This window comes from Rattus norvegicus, chromosome 18 (genome assembly GCF_036323735.1).
Source record: "Rattus norvegicus strain BN/NHsdMcwi chromosome 18, GRCr8, whole genome shotgun sequence".
NCBI classification, from domain to species: domain Eukaryota; kingdom Metazoa; phylum Chordata; class Mammalia; order Rodentia; family Muridae; genus Rattus; species Rattus norvegicus.
The window spans coordinates 15,763,397-15,782,412 of record NC_086036.1 but is presented as its reverse complement, the minus strand read 5'-3'; the positions used below and the strand labels follow the sequence as shown (position 1 = coordinate 15,782,412).

The following is a 19,016-nucleotide window of genomic DNA, read 5'->3' as shown; positions in this document are numbered from 1 at the left end:
GCATACCATTTGTGTTATCTGATCTCTGAGGAGGCTAGACTAGCCTTTGATATCCATTGGGACTAGAATTAAAGAAAGTGGTGAGCAGACATGTATGTGGGTACTGGATATTGAATCCAAATCTTCTAGAAGAGCAGCCAATGTTTTTATACCAAGCCATCTCTCTGACCCAACAGTTTTAATCTTAAAAAAAAAAAATTAAAAAACTTAAGTCTCACATTTGCCACACTGCCAAAAAACAGAAGCATCTATGAGCTCTTAACAGTTAAATCACTAAGTATTTATCCCAAAAGAAATGTATCAACTCTACTTAAAAGACAGAGGAAACTGGTTTGTTTAACAATTATGTGCCAAACAAACTTCTAGGCAGTTGGCATACATCAGTAAATTGAGCAAAACTTCATACATTTCCGGATAAAAGCGGAACACCAACTCATAACGAACTTGGACTATACTATAGAAGGCTGTTAAGAACAACAGGAAAAAGTATCAAGTGGTCAAACGAGGAAACAATATCACATATTTGTATTGAGCCTGTAGTCTCAATGGCAGAACATTATGTGCAAGTCTCTGGGTTCAAGCTCCAGGAGTGCGCACATGCTCATAACTGATACACACACACACACACACACACACACACACACACACACTGACAGTGTAGGACTGTGACCCTACACTAACAGCTACTACTGAAGCACTTCCTCCTAACATACTACTAATTTTTTAAATTAAACATAAGATTGTAACGACTACAAGTAATTTGTTTCTTGGTATGAAGTAGAGGGAGGGGGTTCACAGAAATGCTAACTGCATGGCTCCCATCCACCTCAAAGAAATCAGGGCACTTTCAAATGGGAACACTTGGAGATGCCACTCAAAAAGTTAAGACATTTCCTATCCAAAAATTTCAAGTACCTGAAATTTTAAAACAAATGATAAAATATATAATAGGATCAAATTACTTAATATTTATTGAAATAATGGTTAAATGAACAGAAATAACTTTCATAGTTCTAAAGGTAATTAGAATTTAATTAGGTCACTATTAGTTCCTTTGAAAGGTTTTCTCATCTTGCAAGGCAACTTGTCCAATTTTCTCATTACTTTTTATGAGGATTACTTATTAACTCTTTAAAAAGAATCATGCTTCTTTTCTCCCTGTATAGCATTAGAATATCAAGGTATTAAAATAAACTTTAAAGAAAGAGAGGGAAGGAGGGACAGAGGGAAGGAGGGAGAAAAGAGGAGGGGACTCTTGAGTGCAGACTGCTTCTCCTGAGAACTAGGTTGAATTTGCAGCACCCACAATGGTGCCTCACAACCATCTACAACTCCAGGTCAAGAAATTCAACACCTTCTGGTCTCATGCAGGCACTAGGAATGCATATGGTACATATATACAAAACACCCATAGACACAAAAATTTTTTTAAAAGAAATGAAAAACGAAAAAGACATTCAATGATAATTTCTGGCCTCCACATAATCTGTTCCCCAACCCCAAAATACTCCAGACCCAAGACAGAATTCTGCAGCCCCTACTCTTAATGCTCTTCTCTCTTTATCTTTCAAGTTTTGATTCGTTTTCAAAATCTAAATAATAAAACTAAACCTCACACATTAACACTTTTTAATGACGACAAAATAATAAAGGAACTTTTTGTCAGATAGAAGATCAAAGAACAGGATCTAAAGTATTTAGATCCTTTTAAAAAGGCAAATTTATAGGAAACTTCTACTGTGATTTCCTTTTTAAAACAAAAACATTAGAAACACCTTCACAGAGAAATAAAACAGACCAAGTTGAAGGTAAACTAAGCCAGACATACCAGCATCTTAACACAGCACATGTAGTAAAACTAGCAACAGTACCAGAACTTAAACCCCTCCAAGCTGTAGTCTCGCCCTAGCCAGACTATCCCTCATCCGGTCCAGACCACGAGCATTCCCTGTTCCCTAAGTTTGTCTCCTCACGCTTCCTCAATTTCATAAACTTTCAGATGTTCACAGAACAAGTATCCTTCTAAATACCTGCTGGAGGCTAGAGAGATGGCTTGGTGACTAAAGTGTATTGCTCTTGGAGAGGTAGGTTTCCAGGACTCACAATTGCCTGTAACCCCAGCGCCACAGGATCTGATGCCTCTGGCCTCTACTGGCATCTGCATATGCTTGCACATATCCTTGCCCCTTAATTAAAAAGAAGTCTCCTTTGGCTGGGTATGGTGCCATGCACCTTTAATCCCAGCACTTGGAGGAAAAGATGGGGAGATTTCTGAGTTTGAGGACAGCCTGGCCTACATAGCAAGTTCTACAACAGCCAAGGCAATATAGTTAGCCTTGATCTCAAAAACAAATCAAAACAAAACCTTAAGAAAATGTATAGTTTAGATATTTAATTAAAAAATAATTCTATAAGCTTGTTGAAAATTATAGTACTGATACACAAAATTGGAAAAGTAAATCTCAGAAACAAAATTAACATATTTTGTTATATGGTCAATTTTTTTCCTGTGAAAACAAACCAATAATCACTTATTTAAAGAATAATAACTGATAAAATATCAATACCAATATTTCAATGCTATGGTATACTAAAAATCCACTAAATCAAACACTGTAAATGAAAGCATAGTAGAGGAAATAAAGTCCCAATAGTATGCTCAAACACCTCTCTGACCCTCACACGATAGATTCCTGCCCTGAGTTGTCAACTCCAATTTAAGCCAGGAATGAGGAGAAAGGACTGCCTCCTCCTCGATCCCCAGCACAGGTGCAAAAACACAGGGCAGCTTCCTTAAGGACCAGTTTCCTTTCAGTCTCATGAAACTGTCTGTAATTCAAAGCTGAGAAATAAAAAAGGGACAGATAAGGAGCAGGCCACGAAGAATTTTCTAACTGCCATGTCAGCAAGTGACCGCACAGCTGGTTATTTCACTGTGTTCAGGAACGGCTTCTCTGAAGCCGTGTATGAAATGAGGGAAGAAAGGAGCCAGCCACAGAAGTTTCTGTGAAGGCCTTTGAGAGAGAGAACCTGGCTCTCGATTCACAGCTAACCACTCCTGCTGCCCAAATACCTCATCTTTCTTTTCTCTTTAATTGTTTATTCAATGTGTTCACCTGAGCCGAAAGACACGGGCTAATATGCAATGGACCAGCTACAAACTAGTCCAACTAATACAACAAAACTGAGTATCATCTAGCTTCTTCAATTTATTTCTATCAGTGATCACTACTAGTTTCACCTAAGTTATTTAGCAGGAAAAAAAATCCTAATTGCTGCTAAAATTAACTTAAAAACTAGGAAAACCTGTACAAACAGGGATGTATACAGCAGGTGTTTAACAGCATACATGCTACCTGGCTACTCTTCCATGTGCCTACAGACAACAGGGTGTATGTACGTCTACAAACACAGATACCACCCTCAGCTGTCAAATCAGAGTCCATCACCACTGCTGCAAAGGTCTACTGCTTGTCTTCATTCTGTGATTCTCAGTGACCAGACAGACAGCTCTCAAATAAGTGCACAGGACCAATAAATTCTGAACTCTCAGAACTTACAAGGAAATAAGAACAAAGCAGCACATTCAATAGTAGGGCAGACAGCACATATGGGATAGTTTATTCTGATGTTAGATACTGCTCCTCAAAGTCTCTACTGCTGAACTTGTAGGAGCATCAGTATAAATATCTGTGGGAAGACTTATCCCACCTATCTGTCATTACTGTTACATGCACTGTGGGAAACTCATAGTAAGCACAAAGGTCTCCAGCAAACTGGCTGGCTACCCTGGGTTCAAGTAAGAGACCACCTCACCAGAGACGGCAAACTCCACACTCTCAGGAACATGCACACATCACACACCTGCCTGCAACAGTCACGAACGTGCAGGCACAGCACGCACATACTTATCCTTTCAGCATCCCCACGGGGGAAAACGAAGATGCATGTAGTGCTTAATGTTAATTTCATTAAAAATAATATGATAATTATTAACATATAATTGTATATAATAGCATCCTCTTCTATAAAATAAGATTTCTGTTCTATATAAATTCTAGAATCTTTCAGGACAGACTTTATGGACTCATAAAATATATAGTTACCCAGGGTTCTGCTTAGTTATGCAGGGTTCTGCTTAGAAGGGATTCTGCTTTTGGTTTAACAATCTCTCCGTTATTGTCTTGAAGCATTTGGTCCCCCCCCCCCCAAGGGACTCATTTTTCATGTAATTCTGAATTTACAAATTATATAGCTAGTCCTATTCACTGGCATTCAAATACTATGATTACAAAACTGTATACCTACAAGGCTCTGGCTGGAGAGATGGCTCAGTGGTTAGGTTAAGCGCACTAACTGCTCTTCCAGAGGTCCTGACCTCAAATCCCAGCAGCCACATGGTGGCTCACAACTATCTGTAATGGGATCTGATGCCCTCTTCTGGTGTGTCTGAAGACAGCTACAGTGTACTTAAAGAAAAAACGATAACAAAATTAAAGTGATTTGATTTTCATTGGTTTCAGAATGACTTTCAAGAATACAATTACATTCTTTCTCTTCCTAGATCCACAAATTATTCTTTTCCTCTCACACTAACCAACTGACTATACCAAGTCATTTTCTTGAGGCAAATTTCAGACTGTCAATCTGTGCAAAAATACACCTTCCTCCCTCTCACCCCAAAAGATTTGTGATTAAATTATAAATATTTAAAACTCAAGGCAAAATTCAAAAAAACAAGACTTCTGAGCCTCGGTAGCACTACCTATAATCCCTGACCTTAGAAGGTGGGGCAGGAGGATCACAAGCTCAAGGTCAGACTACACTACAAAGCAAGACCCTTACTCATTTCTTTCCTTCTGGCTTCTCTAGCAAAACAAACTCTACTACCCTGAGTATACACACTTAAGCTCAGTCTTTCTGCTCACCGACGTTGAACAACCCTGAACAACCCTGAACTCGAGGTACTGCATAGCTGGCCACGACTCTTCCATTTACCCCATTCTCTTGCCCCAGAGCGTATCAGCCGCAGTGATCTTCCAGTTCCATTCACACACCATGCCTGCCCTGCCCTGCCCTACAGCCTCTACACATGCTATTCCTCCATTGAGAATTCTCTTCCTACCACTACCCTTCACATAATAATGTTTTGATTTTTGGGTCTCCACTGAGATGCCATTTCTATTACTTACTTGTTTCTTATTTTGTATGTTTCATTGGATTATGTGACCAACAAAGACAGAAAACATGTTTTGTTCACTCTGTATTCATAGCACTTGGCCCACAGAAGAAAATAAAAATGTTTTCAATCTTTTCATTCTCATGGGCCCCAACTACAAGTATTCCTTTAGATTTATGCCTTAGCCCTCTCAATCTCTCCCTATTTTTATGTCTAGGCTAAAGATTCTAACTTCAAACTCCAGACCTGACCTCCGATCCTTCCCACAACACCTGCAGATAGGAGTCCTTCTCTGGCTCTACAGTTGGCTATGTCTCAAGACACTCCCTGAGTGCTGAGGTGGTAATTCAACAACACTGTTTACCTAGCACTTTCCGGGTTTGATTCTCATCACCTTTAGGAAAAAAGAAAATCTGATTTTTCTAATTGCTCTAGTTGTAATGCTCTTACTTTGTTCCCATGCTGTTGATATGTTTCCTTCAGAAGTCAAGTGATAACATGCTCTTTCACCACCAATCAGACTAAACATGCTTCTGAATGTCCCTGCACATGGCACCTCACCTCTTACATGTCTTTTGAAATAATGATACATATTTATCTCACGTACTTTCAAAATGGATTCCAACCATATCATTCGATGTCTTCATCGGTCTCTTCAGTGGTTCCTTCACACACCCATACTCTTCTACTTGGGATCTCAAAGGCCCTCCCAACCCAATGGAGCAGCACACACCTGTCAGCCCAGCACTTAGGATGTGGAGACAGAAACACCAGGAGTTCAAAGTCAAACAAGCAGGCGTCCCTTCCAGTCCCTCTCAGTCTTGCCTAAACTACCTTAGCAAAGCAATCTAGTTTGATAGTCAAATCTATAAACTCTGGAGCAAGACTCACATGTTAAAAGAGATGAAAAGGAGACTGGAGAGTTGGTTTAGTGGTTAAGAGCACTGGCTACTCAAGAGGTTAGAAATCAGGGGCTCCATTCTCAGCACCCACATGGTGGCTCATAATCACCTGTAACTTCAACAACTTCTTCTAGCCTTAGCAGTGATGTGCAAATGATATGAAGATATACATGCAAAAGAAACATCCAAACAAAGTTTTAAAAAAAGAACAAAAAGGTGAGACCAGGGTTCTGCACTAAACCATCCACGTCCTTTAATCTTATAAAGACCAGACAAGTTACTGTATGTAGATCACTTAGAACAATGCCTGATACACAGCCAATACTGTCTACAGTGGTTTTCTGCCACATTTTCAATTATCAATAACCTGCATTCCATCCAATCTGTCAAAACTAATTGACTGTTGTGCCAATTCTTCTTCAGCCTTTCCCTTCTGAGGTCCGTTTACCACAGGGTAAAAATCAGCTGATAAGTTGCCAGTTCTGTAACCCTTTGCACTTTCAGTCAGAAGCTGTTCTTTCCAACAGTGTTTATACATCTCATGCCCTGAAATGTCCCACAGTGTACTTCTCAATGAACTAATTTTAAAATAATTAAAATCTGTTTTCAAAAGAAGTAGCTACCATCAAGCAATAGTCCCTAGACAAGAACCTGGTACCTGGTCCATTAGGAGACTCAGAGTAAACACTCAGAAACAAATACAAAAATCAAACAGTGTTTAAGGTAAGAACTATATATGGCAGCTCTCTCTCTTACCTGCAATTCATATTTTACATGTACTAAAAAAATTACTCCACGGGAAGTGGAATGTCAAGTACTGGCTCTTCGGGGATTTTGCTTCTGACAGTGAAGTAGATATATAAAAATGGGGATATCACACATAAACATGAGAAGACAAGATTTTGTTGTTATTTGTTCATCTGGTAGGGCTTGGGAAAGAAGGCAGACAAGCCATGAACTTCAGCAAGAGAGGGGCAGCAATGCAAATGATTTCCGAGATTTGCTTTTGCTTCATATACCCCAGGTCTGAAGTAGAAGACACCAACAACTGGAAATGCAAACAGACATAAATAAAGCCCCAGCCGAAATCTGCCTGGATTATCCAGAAGACTAGAAAGAGATATTCCAGCAATACAGTGACTTTAAGTAGAAATTACACGAAACACCTGAGATGAGAAGGGTAGACTTTACTCACCAGCTGCAACAAGATCCTAAGTCCTCCACACCAGGGCAGCATTTAAGAAGTGAACGTAGGCAGTTGTGAAAAAGAACCCTGACAAAAAACAGCTTATGAGAGAAAGGATTTACCTTGTCTTGTAGTTCCAGAGGGCTACAGTCTAGTGTGGTGAGGAACACTTAGCAACAGGCAGGGAAGGCATGGTGGATGGCAAGAAGCAGATAGGCTAGCTGGTCACACTGCACCAAACTCAAGAGGCAGAACATGAACAGGTAGTGGAGCTGAACTATGAAGTCTCAAGGCTCAGCCCCAGTGACCCACTTCCCCCACTGAGGCTTTACCTCCTTCAAGTTCTATAGCTTTCCCAGTGTCATTAGCTACAGACAAAAGCTCAAACACATGAACCTATGGGTACACTTCACATTCAAACCACAACAGGGGCCAAAGCTGTCACCCACATCAGCTTGTAACAAGGCAACACTCCTTCCATACCACCTCACCCATCCAAGTACAGAATAAGCTCTCTTGGGTTGAGAGTGTTCTAATACTGTACTCCCTTCATTTCCACTGCTGAAGTGATGCCCCTCCAAACACCAAGAGTCACTTTCTGAAAACAGAAAGCTTAACTGAAAAAACAAAACAAAGAACTAAAACATTGGAGAACATGGAAATATTAAGGTCTTAAACATAAACACACACACACACACACACACACACACACACACACACACACACACACACGTCCAAAAGATGGAGAATTCAACTGATATAACACCAATAGATGTTAAAATTATCCATTTCACAATAGCCTTGACAGAAACACTTTAACAATTACAAGAACTCTCTACACAAGTTAAAAGTGAAAAAGCGTAAGTAGCAGATAAAGACCCAAACAGAAATTTAAAAAGCTGGGGGGAAAAATCTAGGTGGGCAGATTCAAGAGCAAAATAAAAGGATGGAGGAGGTACACAGGAAGCCATAGTAGCAAAAAGTGTCCAACCAAAGACCAGAAAGACTAAAAACCAACTCAAATCAACATTCTTCAACTGTCACTCAAGCTGTCTGTCTTGTAAGTAAGGGGAACAAAAAAACATAAAGCTAAAAACGTATTCAAAACGTAATGGTGGAAAACTACTTAATTTGGCAAAAGACATAAACCTAAAGATTCAGAATGCTGAGTAAACACCAAACCAGATAAACCCAAAAAATCCACACCAAAGTATCACAAGCATCAGATGTAAAACCAAAAGACACAGTTCTAAACATAATGAGAGAAAAGCCATTCCCAAAAAGGAAAAGTGACTTTAATGAGAGCAAATTTCTTACCTGAAACCACAAGAATCAAAAGGGAAGCCAGTTTTTTCAAAAACTGGAAGAAAAAGTTATTAGTATTTAAAAAACAAAAACAAAAAAACCTCTACCTACACAAAGCTGAAAGAGAATTGATATTCTCATACAAAGAAAAAAAGGGTTTGAATCACAGACCTACATTAAAATGATGACAAAAAATCCTGGCCAAGCATGAGGCAAGAGGATGGTCAAGGTCAGCTTGGTCTTCATACTGAGTTCTAGGCCACTCTGAGCTAAGTGAGACCCGAGTCTCCTTGCTCTTGTCCTATCCCACTCTGTCCCCAGAAAAGTTTTTTTTTATTAGATATTTTATTTATTTACATTTCATGTTATCCCCTTTCCCAGTTTCCCCTCCACAAGCCCCCCTATCCCATCCCTATCCCCCTACTTTTATGAGGGTGCACCCCCCACCCACTCACTCCCACCTCAGCGCCCTAGTATTCCCCTACACTGGGACATCAAGCCTTCACAGACCAAGGGCCTCCTCTCCCACTGATGCTAGATAAGGCCATTCTTTGCTTCAAATGCAGCTGGAGCCAGGAGGGATTTTTTTGTTTATTTTTGTTTTAAGAAAAAAGAAAAAAGAAAAATTAGGAAGCAAAAGTCAAGTGCTGGGGCTGGGGATTTAGCTCAGTGGTAGAGCGCTTACCTAGGAAGCGCAAGGCCCTGGGTTCGGTCCCCAGCTCCGAAAAAAAGAACCCCCCCCCCCAAAAAAAAAAAGTCAAGTGCTAAGGGTATGCCTAATATAGTAATAATTATATTATATATAAATGGCCTAAATACAGCAATGAAAATGGAACCTAGTTGAACAGATTTTTAAAACATGATGTAGGGGTTGGGGATTTGGCTCAGTGGTAGAGCGCTTGCCTAGCAAGCACAAGGCCCTGGGTTCAGTCCCCAGCTCCGAAAAAAAGAAAAAAGAAAAAAAAATGATGTAACTATATGCTCTTTACAGGAAACCTACTTGAAATATTTAACCAATACAGGCAAGTTGAAAGCAAAACTATAAAAGATATACCCTACAGGAGTTCTGATAATATGAAAACTATAAAGGATATACCCTACAGGAGTTCTGATAATATCAAAACTATAAAGGATATACCCTACAGGAGTTCTGATAATATCAAAACTATAAAGGATATACCCTACAAGAGTTCTGATAATATCAAAATTATAAAGGATATAACTGGGCTGGAGAGATGGCTCAGTGGTTAGGAACACTGACTGCTCTGCCAAAGGTACTGAGTTCAAATCCCAGCAACCAGATGGTGGCTCATAACCAACTGTAATGAGATCTGATGCCCTCTTCCGGTGCATCTGAAGACAGCTACAGTGTACTTACACATGATAAGTAAATGAGTAAACAAATAAATAAATCTTTAAAAAAAAAAAAAGGACATACCCTACAGGAGTTCTGATAATATCAAATAATATGTGACAAACGTGTACAAAAAAACAGAAAAGCAGATCTATCCAGAAGTCACAACAGCTAAATCTGTGCATGTGTGTGCGCGTTAAACTCAAGTCTGTGCAAGGAACTGAAGTGTGTAACCCAGTGGGAGAATGTTTGCTTAGCAAGAGCAAGACCTAGGTTCAACTTCCAAGGAAAAAAAGAATGGAGGGAGGAAATTAAGTCAACAATTCCTCCGATAACAGGATCTAAATAGGAACTAAGATCATACTTGACCCAACTACAGCAGAACCCATGGGATTTCAACATAATTTATCTGGATCATTGGATCATAAAACAAACTCCAACAATATACGAGAATTTAACTCACAGAGTAAGTGCTCCAACTACAGTGGAATTAAACTATAAACCCCAAACCAGAATGATTAAAAAAAAAAAACCCTCTAACCACTTAACAAAGTACACTTTAAAATAACTCATGAGTCAAAGAGAAAGACTCAAGAGAAATAAAAATATACACCGAACTGAGAGAACATAAAGATATAACACTAGTGGTTTGACTAAAATGGATTCATATATTTGAATGTTTAGCCACAAGGGAGTGGCACTATTTGAAAGGATTAAAGGGATTAGGAGGTGGAGCCTTGTGGGAGGAAGTGGATCACTGGGGATGGGCTTTGAAGTTACAAAAGCCCATGCCAAGCCTAAAGCCTCATTCTCTGTCTACAGATGAGGATGTAGTTCTCAGCTTCTGCTCCGATGCCTGTCTGCATGTCTCCATGCTGCCTGCCAGGATGACGATGAACGAAACCTCTGAAAATGTAAAGCAAGCTTCCAATTAATTTTTTTTCCATAAGAGTTCCCTTGGTCATGGTATCTCTTCACAGTAACAGAACAGTAATTAAGACAAACATATTAAAAACAATAAGCCAGGGGCTGGAGTGATGGCTCAATGATTAAGAGTACTAACTACCCTTTCAGAGGTCCTGAGTTCAATTCCCAGCAACCACCTCAAATCCATCTGTAATGAGATCTAGTGTGTCTGAAGACAGCTACAGTGTACTCATATACATAAAATAAATGTTAAAAAAAAATCAGTAACAGACAATTGAGCATGGTGATACATGCCTATAATCCAAACACTTGGGTAGGGGCAGAAGGATCAGAAATTACTTCATTACTTGAAACCAGGCTGGGCTTCCTGTCTCAAACCACCACCTACTCCCCATCTCCACAGAAGAAAAGAACCACATCCAAATAAACCCCATGCCCACCAGTAATTGGTCTACATAAAAGCAACTCAATGAGATTCTGGTAGAGACTTTCTGTCTTGCTTTGTTTAGTCATTTTTTAATCTTATTGGTCATTTGCTTATATATTATGGTTTCTAATTTTGTGGTTTTATGATTTTGTGTGTATTTCTTCTACTTTTTATTTGTCTTCTTTTTATTTATTGATTTGTGTTGTTCCTTAGTTTTTGGTTTTTGCCTGTTTGTTTTAAGAGATATGAATGAGTGGCCAATCGGGGAGGATGTGGGAGGAGAAACTTTTACGGAATTTTGTTATTTTTGTTGTTATTGTTTGTTTGTTTGGTTGGTTTTGGTTTTTTTCCAAGACAAGGTTTCTCTGTGTAGTTCTAGCTGTCCTAGAACTCACTCTGTAGTACAGGTTGACCTCAAACTCAGAGATCCACCTGCCTCTGCCTCCCAAATGTTGGGATTAAAGGCATGCACCAACATCATCCAGCTGTAAAGAAATTACTTTTCATAAAAATAAATAAAAGGTTAAAAAATTATATAGCACGACCAAGGAAGTTTCTTCCAGGATGAAAGCGGATCAATATTATTTAAAAAAAAAAAATCAGTCAATAGAATCTATCCCATATCTAAGAGGCTCTGATGTGTAGCTCCATGACTGGGTATAATCAGCATGTGTAAGAATTGTAAGAATTCCAAGAGTTTCCAAGAGAAAAGGAGAGGGAAAAAAGGGGGAGAGGAAGTAAAAGAAAGGATATGAAAGAGAGAGAAGAAAAGGGAGGGAAGGTCATATATTAGCTGATGCATAAAACAGTTGGCCAAATTAAACATTCACTCATCAAAACTCTCAGAACAAAGTTCCTCAGCTTGACAAAGCACCCATGGAAAACATATAGGTAGCATTCCACACAAAAGAGAAAGAAGGAACATTTACAAAGATGCCTTTTCTCACCATCCTCTTCAACACAGCAACAAAAACTTCAGTCAACGCAGTAAGTCAAAAAAGGGACACTTAAAACCAGCACTTACCATTGCTAAGCACATATCTATATAAATCCAACCAAAACACCCAACAAAATTTAAGACACAGATGCAGTAACAGAATATTTGGCAAACTTCACAATGCTGATGAAACAAAGATCTCAATAAACAGATACAGGGCCTATAGTAAAGATAACAGTTTGTTCCAAACTGACTGGAGTCTATCAAAATCTATCAAAATTTCAACAAGATGTTTTTGTAAATAAAAATTATTCTACAGTTTATATGAAAAAGCAAAGAAACATGAGTAACTATTATTTTGAAAATGGATACGCTGGATGGGGTCAGTTTCAATAATCAAACTGTGTGGTAACTTGTGGAGACACACATTAACGGAATAAACACCTCAGAAACATGCATATATAAACATACATAACTGCCTGACAGCACATAAGCAATTCAAGGAAGAAAGGTGATCTTTTCAACAAATAGTACTGAGGCAACTGGACATCCATACGTGGTAAATAAACCAGGACCCAAGGCTCATGCTTTACCCAAAGTGAATCACGTATAAAACACGTCACTTTCCAGAGATACACAGGAGGAAATCCTCAAGATCTAGATCTCTGCAAAGAGTTCTTGGGCTTGACACCAAAAATATGGTTCACAAAATAGAAAGGCCAGATTTCAACAAAATTAAAAGCCTTTGCTCCACGAAAATCTGATGAATAGAATGATTAGACAATCTAGAGATAAATCTTCTGACAAGATTAGTATCTAGAATTACATAAAGAATTCTCAAAGCACAGTCGTTAAAAAATACAACCCAGTTTGAAAACAAGCAAAGATCACTTCCCTAAAGAAAATGTACACCTTACAAGATGCTGAAGGGCCGCAGCTCAGTGGTGGACCTCTTGCCTATCACAAGGGAGGTGCTGAGTTTCATCCCAGTGACCATTTAAAACCAAACACAATACTCAGCACCATTACCCATTAGGGAAAGCACGTTAAGACCACAATGAGCTATTGCAAACCTATAGAACGGGTAGTGCAAAGAGCAACGACAACATATACTGTGGCGAGGATCAGAAAAGCTGATCACCTATGCTCCACTGTAATAAACGCGGACTGTTACAGTCACCTTAGAACACAGATGCCACACAACCCAGCCAGCCCAATGACGTTCAGGTAGGACCCTGTACGAGAAGCCAAACACATGGTAGAGGCTCATAATCCCAGTGCCTGGGCAGTAGAGGCAGTAGGATCAAGAGGTCCAGGCCAGTCGGAACTAACTAGCACCCCACATACACCAGCCTAATCTAACTAAGACCTCATTTCAGAAAAACAAGAGAACCCAACAGAACACAAGAACCTGAGCATGAAAATTTATCAGCTTTCATTTGTAATATCAAAAACTAGAAGTAACCAGATGCCCAAAACTTTTAAATGGTTAAAAGAATCATAAAAATATACCACATTTTGGTACACTTTTCTAGAGTTCCAAGATCTCACTGTCAGCTCTTCATCAATCCTCAACCTGGACTAAGAGTTCATTCATACTATGAAATGCTATTCACCAATAAGGAGGCAACTACTGATACAGTCAACAGCCTAGGTAAATCTCTACTGTGCTTAGTGCAAACAGTCAATTCACAGGTACTTACTACAGTAAGCAACTCCATTTATAAACCTCTCTTGAGATGACAAAATAATGGATCCCAGAGTTTATGAAGAGTGGGGGCAGGATAAAAGGATGATTTAAAAGCGATATAAAGAACTGGAGAGGTGGCTCAGCTGTTAAAGAGATTTGCTGCCCTTGTAGAGAACTTGGTTTGGTTCCCTGTACTCACAAGGCTCCACACCAGCCAGCTATTACTCCAGTTAGAGGGAATCTGACACCCTCTTCTGGTCTCTGCCAGCAATGCATACACATGTAGTAGCACACAGGCAGGCAAACATTCATACACTAAAATAAAGCTTTTTGTAAAAAACAGCAGCATAAGGAAATCTTTTGAGGTGGAAATCCTCTGAAATGTCACTGTCCCAGAGTGTATTGTAGTTTAACACTGTGCTATAGTTTACAAGATAACACCAATGGGAATAACTGGATAAAGGATGCAAGGGACCTTCCTGAATTGCTTCTTAGTTTGCACGTGGACCTACAGTAATCACACAATGAAAAGTTTAATTTAGCTGGGCAGTAGTAGAGCATGCCTTTAAACCCAGCTTTCAGGAAGAAGAAGCAGGACTTGTGTAAGGCAAGACTGAATTCTAGGACAGCCAGGGCTACAAAGAGAAAACCTGTCTTGAAAAACAAACCCCCCCCCCAAAAAAAAAGTTTAAGGGGCTTAAGAGATGGCACTGCGCTGCAATTAAAAGCACTGGCTGCTCCTCAGAGGACCTAGGTTTGATTCTGAGCATCCATATGACATCTCATGACTATTTGTAACTCCAGGCCCAGGGAATCCATGCCTTCTGGCCTCTGTGGGCACCAGGCACCCAAGAAGAGTAAAGACTTAAATGAAGGCAAACACCCATACACATAAAATAATAAACTAAAAATTAAAAGAAAGTTTAATGTAAAAGAGCGGGGAGAGAGCACGCTTCACTCAGCCTTTTATCAATCCTTCCCCCTGGACACAGAGTACACACAGAGACAAATATCAGATGCCATACCAACCCTCAAGCACCAAACACTTCAGTAGAGACAGGCACAACAGATCACCAGTGGAAGGGCTTCATACAGGACAAGCGATGTGATCCGATCTCTGAACAAGCAGCAGCACTTTAAAGAGTAATCTTGGAAAGAAGTAACATATAAAGGTACAAAGCCAGAAATAAGCACGGTACCTTTGGAGAAAGATACATGTGGTTGTGAGGTAACAGAGATGGGATAAGCCAGCCTAGAAGTCATTGAGGAGGGTACCCAAAAGCCAAAGACAATTCAACTGCCACTCAGAGAAAAGTTCCCTACTAATCTAGGGACCAAACGCAATGATTCCCCTCCAGCTACTTACCCGAATAGCACCCAATCTCTCCACCATCCTCTACAGCACTCGCTGCCAGTCTGGACTCAGCTGTACTGTTTAGTGCTGTCCTGTCCTCTACTTTGGGGTCTGTCACACAGTAATCACCCAATAAATGTGAACTGAATAAATGAGCATGCAAGTAAGTATCTACTCTTAGTCCTAGCCTACACAGATGCATTTCTTTCTTCCAGTTTACCCACATATGAGAAGCATATGTAGTACAGAAAGGAGTGTAAAAAGAATATTACGCCTGTTGTGCTGTTATTCTCCACAGAATGAAGTCTACTCTGAAGACTGGATGATTCTACCTGGTCTGTGGGAGTTATCCATAAACAAGCAGCAGCAAAAGCCTGGCACAGTGGTCCTTGCCTCTACTCCAGTGATTCTCAACCTGTGGGTTGCAACCTTTGGGACTGTTGAATGATCCAGGGGTTCATTCAGTCCCAGGGGTTCTGACACCCTCTGGTCTCCAAGGCACTGTATGTACTAAGGGCACATACATACAAAGACAAAACACCCACACACATAAATACAAAATATCTAAACACATATACAGGTACATGTACACACACTCGTGCATGCGCGCGCACACACACACACACACACACACACACACACACACACACACACACAGAGTAACATGATTGGAATTTAGATGTATTAACAGGACGTCCGTTACTCAGGTGATAGGTGAACACACTGTCTGTATAATATCTCACTTGGTGGGCTGAAATGAAGCAAGAGTACTCCAAGTTGGAGGTCAATGATCTACACTGAAAAGGGGCTACATAGTGAGGCCTTGCATCAACCCCATGCCCCACCCCATAATGAAGCCAGGCTTGTTGGCTCATGTTATAATCCCAGCCTTTGGAAGGGTGAGGTTTGAAGGCTTCTGTGAGCTGAGGCCAGCTAGGCCAGAGTGGGAACTGCTGCCTCAACACAAAACAAAAACAGGGAGTAAGAAAGTTAGGTCTGTAAGTCATGCCAGGAGCAAAACTCTACCAGGTAGCTAGGATTTCCAGAAGAAAAACTACAAATATCTTCGTTATGCTCATTCATTTGCTCAAAGCACATCTACTGAAAGCCTATCAATAGTCTATGAGAACACCTGACCAGGAAAGAAAGCTAGGGCAATCTCTGCCCTCCTTACGTTTAAGCTCCATCGAGGAAGTCACACACATAAGTGTTCGCATAGATAATGAGATTTGAAAGTTGTACAGTTTGCTGCTTAAAACAAATGGAGCTGGAGAGATGCTTTGGTGATGAACAGCACTGACAGCTCTTCCAGAGGACCCAGGTTTGATTCCCAGCACCCACATGGCAGCTCACAACTATCTGCAACTCCAATTCCAAGAGATCTGAAGTCATCTTCTGGCACTAACAAGGTGCAGAGACAAATGTGCAGGCAAAATACCCATAGACATTTAAAATAATAATAAAATAAAACATGTAATATTCTCTAAACCCAGTTATTATTGACTTTTGAATAAAGGCTTCTCAGATTTCAAACCACACACTAATTCAGTCGATGTGGATGGGTGACTGAAAAGTACTTCGAGACTCCCCAGAGAACGGAGATATTTCTAATCTATGAACTACACTTGAAAGAAATAACAAGACTCTGAGGTACCATGTAAAGATCTTCAAGCTATCTTGTAAAATGCAAGCTCCGTAAAGGCAAGTACAGTTTGTGTCTTTTATTCACCACAATAGTCCCAAGACTTAACACCACACAGACAACACTCAATAAATATTTGCCAGATAAATAAATGGTCAAGACGAGCTCTATTCAACTCTAACACTCTTAAATGTTTGATATGTGGCTACTGAGTGAAGAGCTGAACTTTTTAAAATTTAAATTGAAACAATTTCACATGTGGTTAATGGATGATATAGATCTGGACACAAATTCGAAGCAAAGAGCACTTAGACAACCAAAGTCTAGTTCTGAATCGCAACTTTGCAGGTTAAGTGTGACCCGGAAACTTTGAACTTCTTGGGGGTCTCATCTTCATCTATGAAGATTAGTACAAGATCTCCTACTTTCCATAGTTCTTGATACGATCGTAAAGAAACGTACTTACTATTAAACACAAAGTGTGGTGTAGGTGACATTATCTGTCCTCCAGAAACAATTCAAGAGCACCTTTTGCCCACAGATAGCAGAAATGGCAAGCGAGTTTGGTTCAGTGGCTCTGAAATAGGCCAAGGTCATAAATTTGGTGGGGGGTCGGAAGGGGTCCTCTCTGCAAGGCTGACTGAGAGGTAGTGATGGTTGCAAGTCATCCCGATTCCTGGTCAGTCTCTCTCGGCATTGTGCTGTACTCCTTCATTCATTCCCACTGCCTGAAGCCCGCTACTTCCCAGGTACAGACCTCGGCCCCGGCCTGTGCGCCCTCCCCCATCGCTCCAGACCAGCCGGGGTCAACCCGGTACCGCAGCAGCAAGTCCCACACGGCCGAAGCCAGGAGCCATGTTTAGCTCTACCTCTGTCAATAAAACAAACTTCCGTCTTCAGAAGAAAAACGGTTTCTAACTCAATGTCAAACTAGGACGCCAACTCGCAGCTCTGCGCGGCTGCCCGGCAGAGGGAGACGCCGCGCGCCGGGCTGCCCGGGAGTCCCCGCCGCTGGACTCCGCGCCCCGGCCGCGCGGCCACAAAGGGCCGAGGACGCGGGCGCGCCCGGGCCTCCGCCTCGCCCCGCTCCGCTCCGGCGTCACCGGCCGGCTTGTCGTGCACTCACCTCGGCCCGCGCGGCGGCAGGCGCTCTTCAGGCCGGCGCGGGCGGTGGCGGCGCGCTCCCGCGGGCCGCAGCGCGGGCGCTCCTCTCGGGCCGCCGTCCGCCGCGCCGCCTCCTCGGCCTCTGCCGGCGGCGCCCCCGCGGGCAGGCGGGCCCGGCACGAGCTCCGCCTCCGCCGCGCCCGCCCCCAGCCTCCGTGCCGGGCCTCGCGGGCTCGGCGCGCTAGTTCCCGCCGTGCCTCATGCAGCCGCGGTCCGCGCTCGCCCGGCGTCTCCGTCAGCGCGGCGCGCGCGCAAGGCGGCCCGGGCGCAGTCCTGGCAGGACGAGCTCGGCCGCGGCGGCCGGTGCGGCTGCGCGGGGGAGGCCGGGGCCGCGCTCACCGGATGCCCGACCCCTCCCCCGCAGCGGGCGCCCCTCGGCCGCCGCCGGCTGCGCCCCCTGGCCCCCGCCGCGGTTGGTTCCGCCGTGCGGTCGCTTCCTGTCCCACCCGCCCAGAGGCGCAGGATCCGGTTGTCCAGGCAGGGGCCTCGGGCAGGAGAGGGTGCCCACCTGTGTGCGGACAAAGACGGCGGCAGCAAGTAAAGCCTCCGGGAGCCGGTCGCGGGCTGCTGAAAACGAAGGCGCCGTCGCCGCCCTCAGGCCCGGGGCGCCGCACAAGGCCACGCCTGATGCGGAGCCACCTGTGGCGGGATGAGTGGTTCCGTCGAGCCCGGCGACTGGATGCACGACCGAGGGTGGTGGGCAGTGAGGGGAGGCCACCGGCCCGCACCGCCGGAAGAGGCCGCCGGACCTCGGGGACCAGAAAAAAAAAAAAAATACTGCCAACCTCCCCCTTCCCATGCCTTCCACCCCTTTCCCTGGTGAAGTAGACCTCACTACTCATTCTCAGAATCAGCTTGGCCTCCCTGACAGAAAGAACCCTGGGCCTCAGTCATCCAGGTGCATCCAACCAACCGCCTTTGCTTGCTTCTCAATAGCTTCACATTGAGA

General features: G+C 42.3%; 1 protein-coding gene across 4 annotated transcripts in view; it reads right to left on the bottom strand.

Moving 5' to 3' along the window:
- Galnt1 (polypeptide N-acetylgalactosaminyltransferase 1) overlaps positions 1-18,716 on the bottom strand; it is a 79,902-nt gene extending 61,186 nt beyond the window's left edge. Inside the window, exon 1 of one of the 4 annotated variants that reach the window (XM_039097137.2) lies at positions 18,576-18,716. The gene's annotated coding sequence lies outside the window, so the exon portion shown is untranslated. Of the gene's footprint in view, positions 1-17,369; positions 17,476-18,029; positions 18,170-18,575 lie in introns of those variants that run through there. The other 3 variants (XM_039097136.2, XM_063277601.1, XM_063277600.1) reach the window with 3 other exon arrangements.
- Between the last annotated feature and the right edge of the window lie 300 nt (positions 18,717-19,016).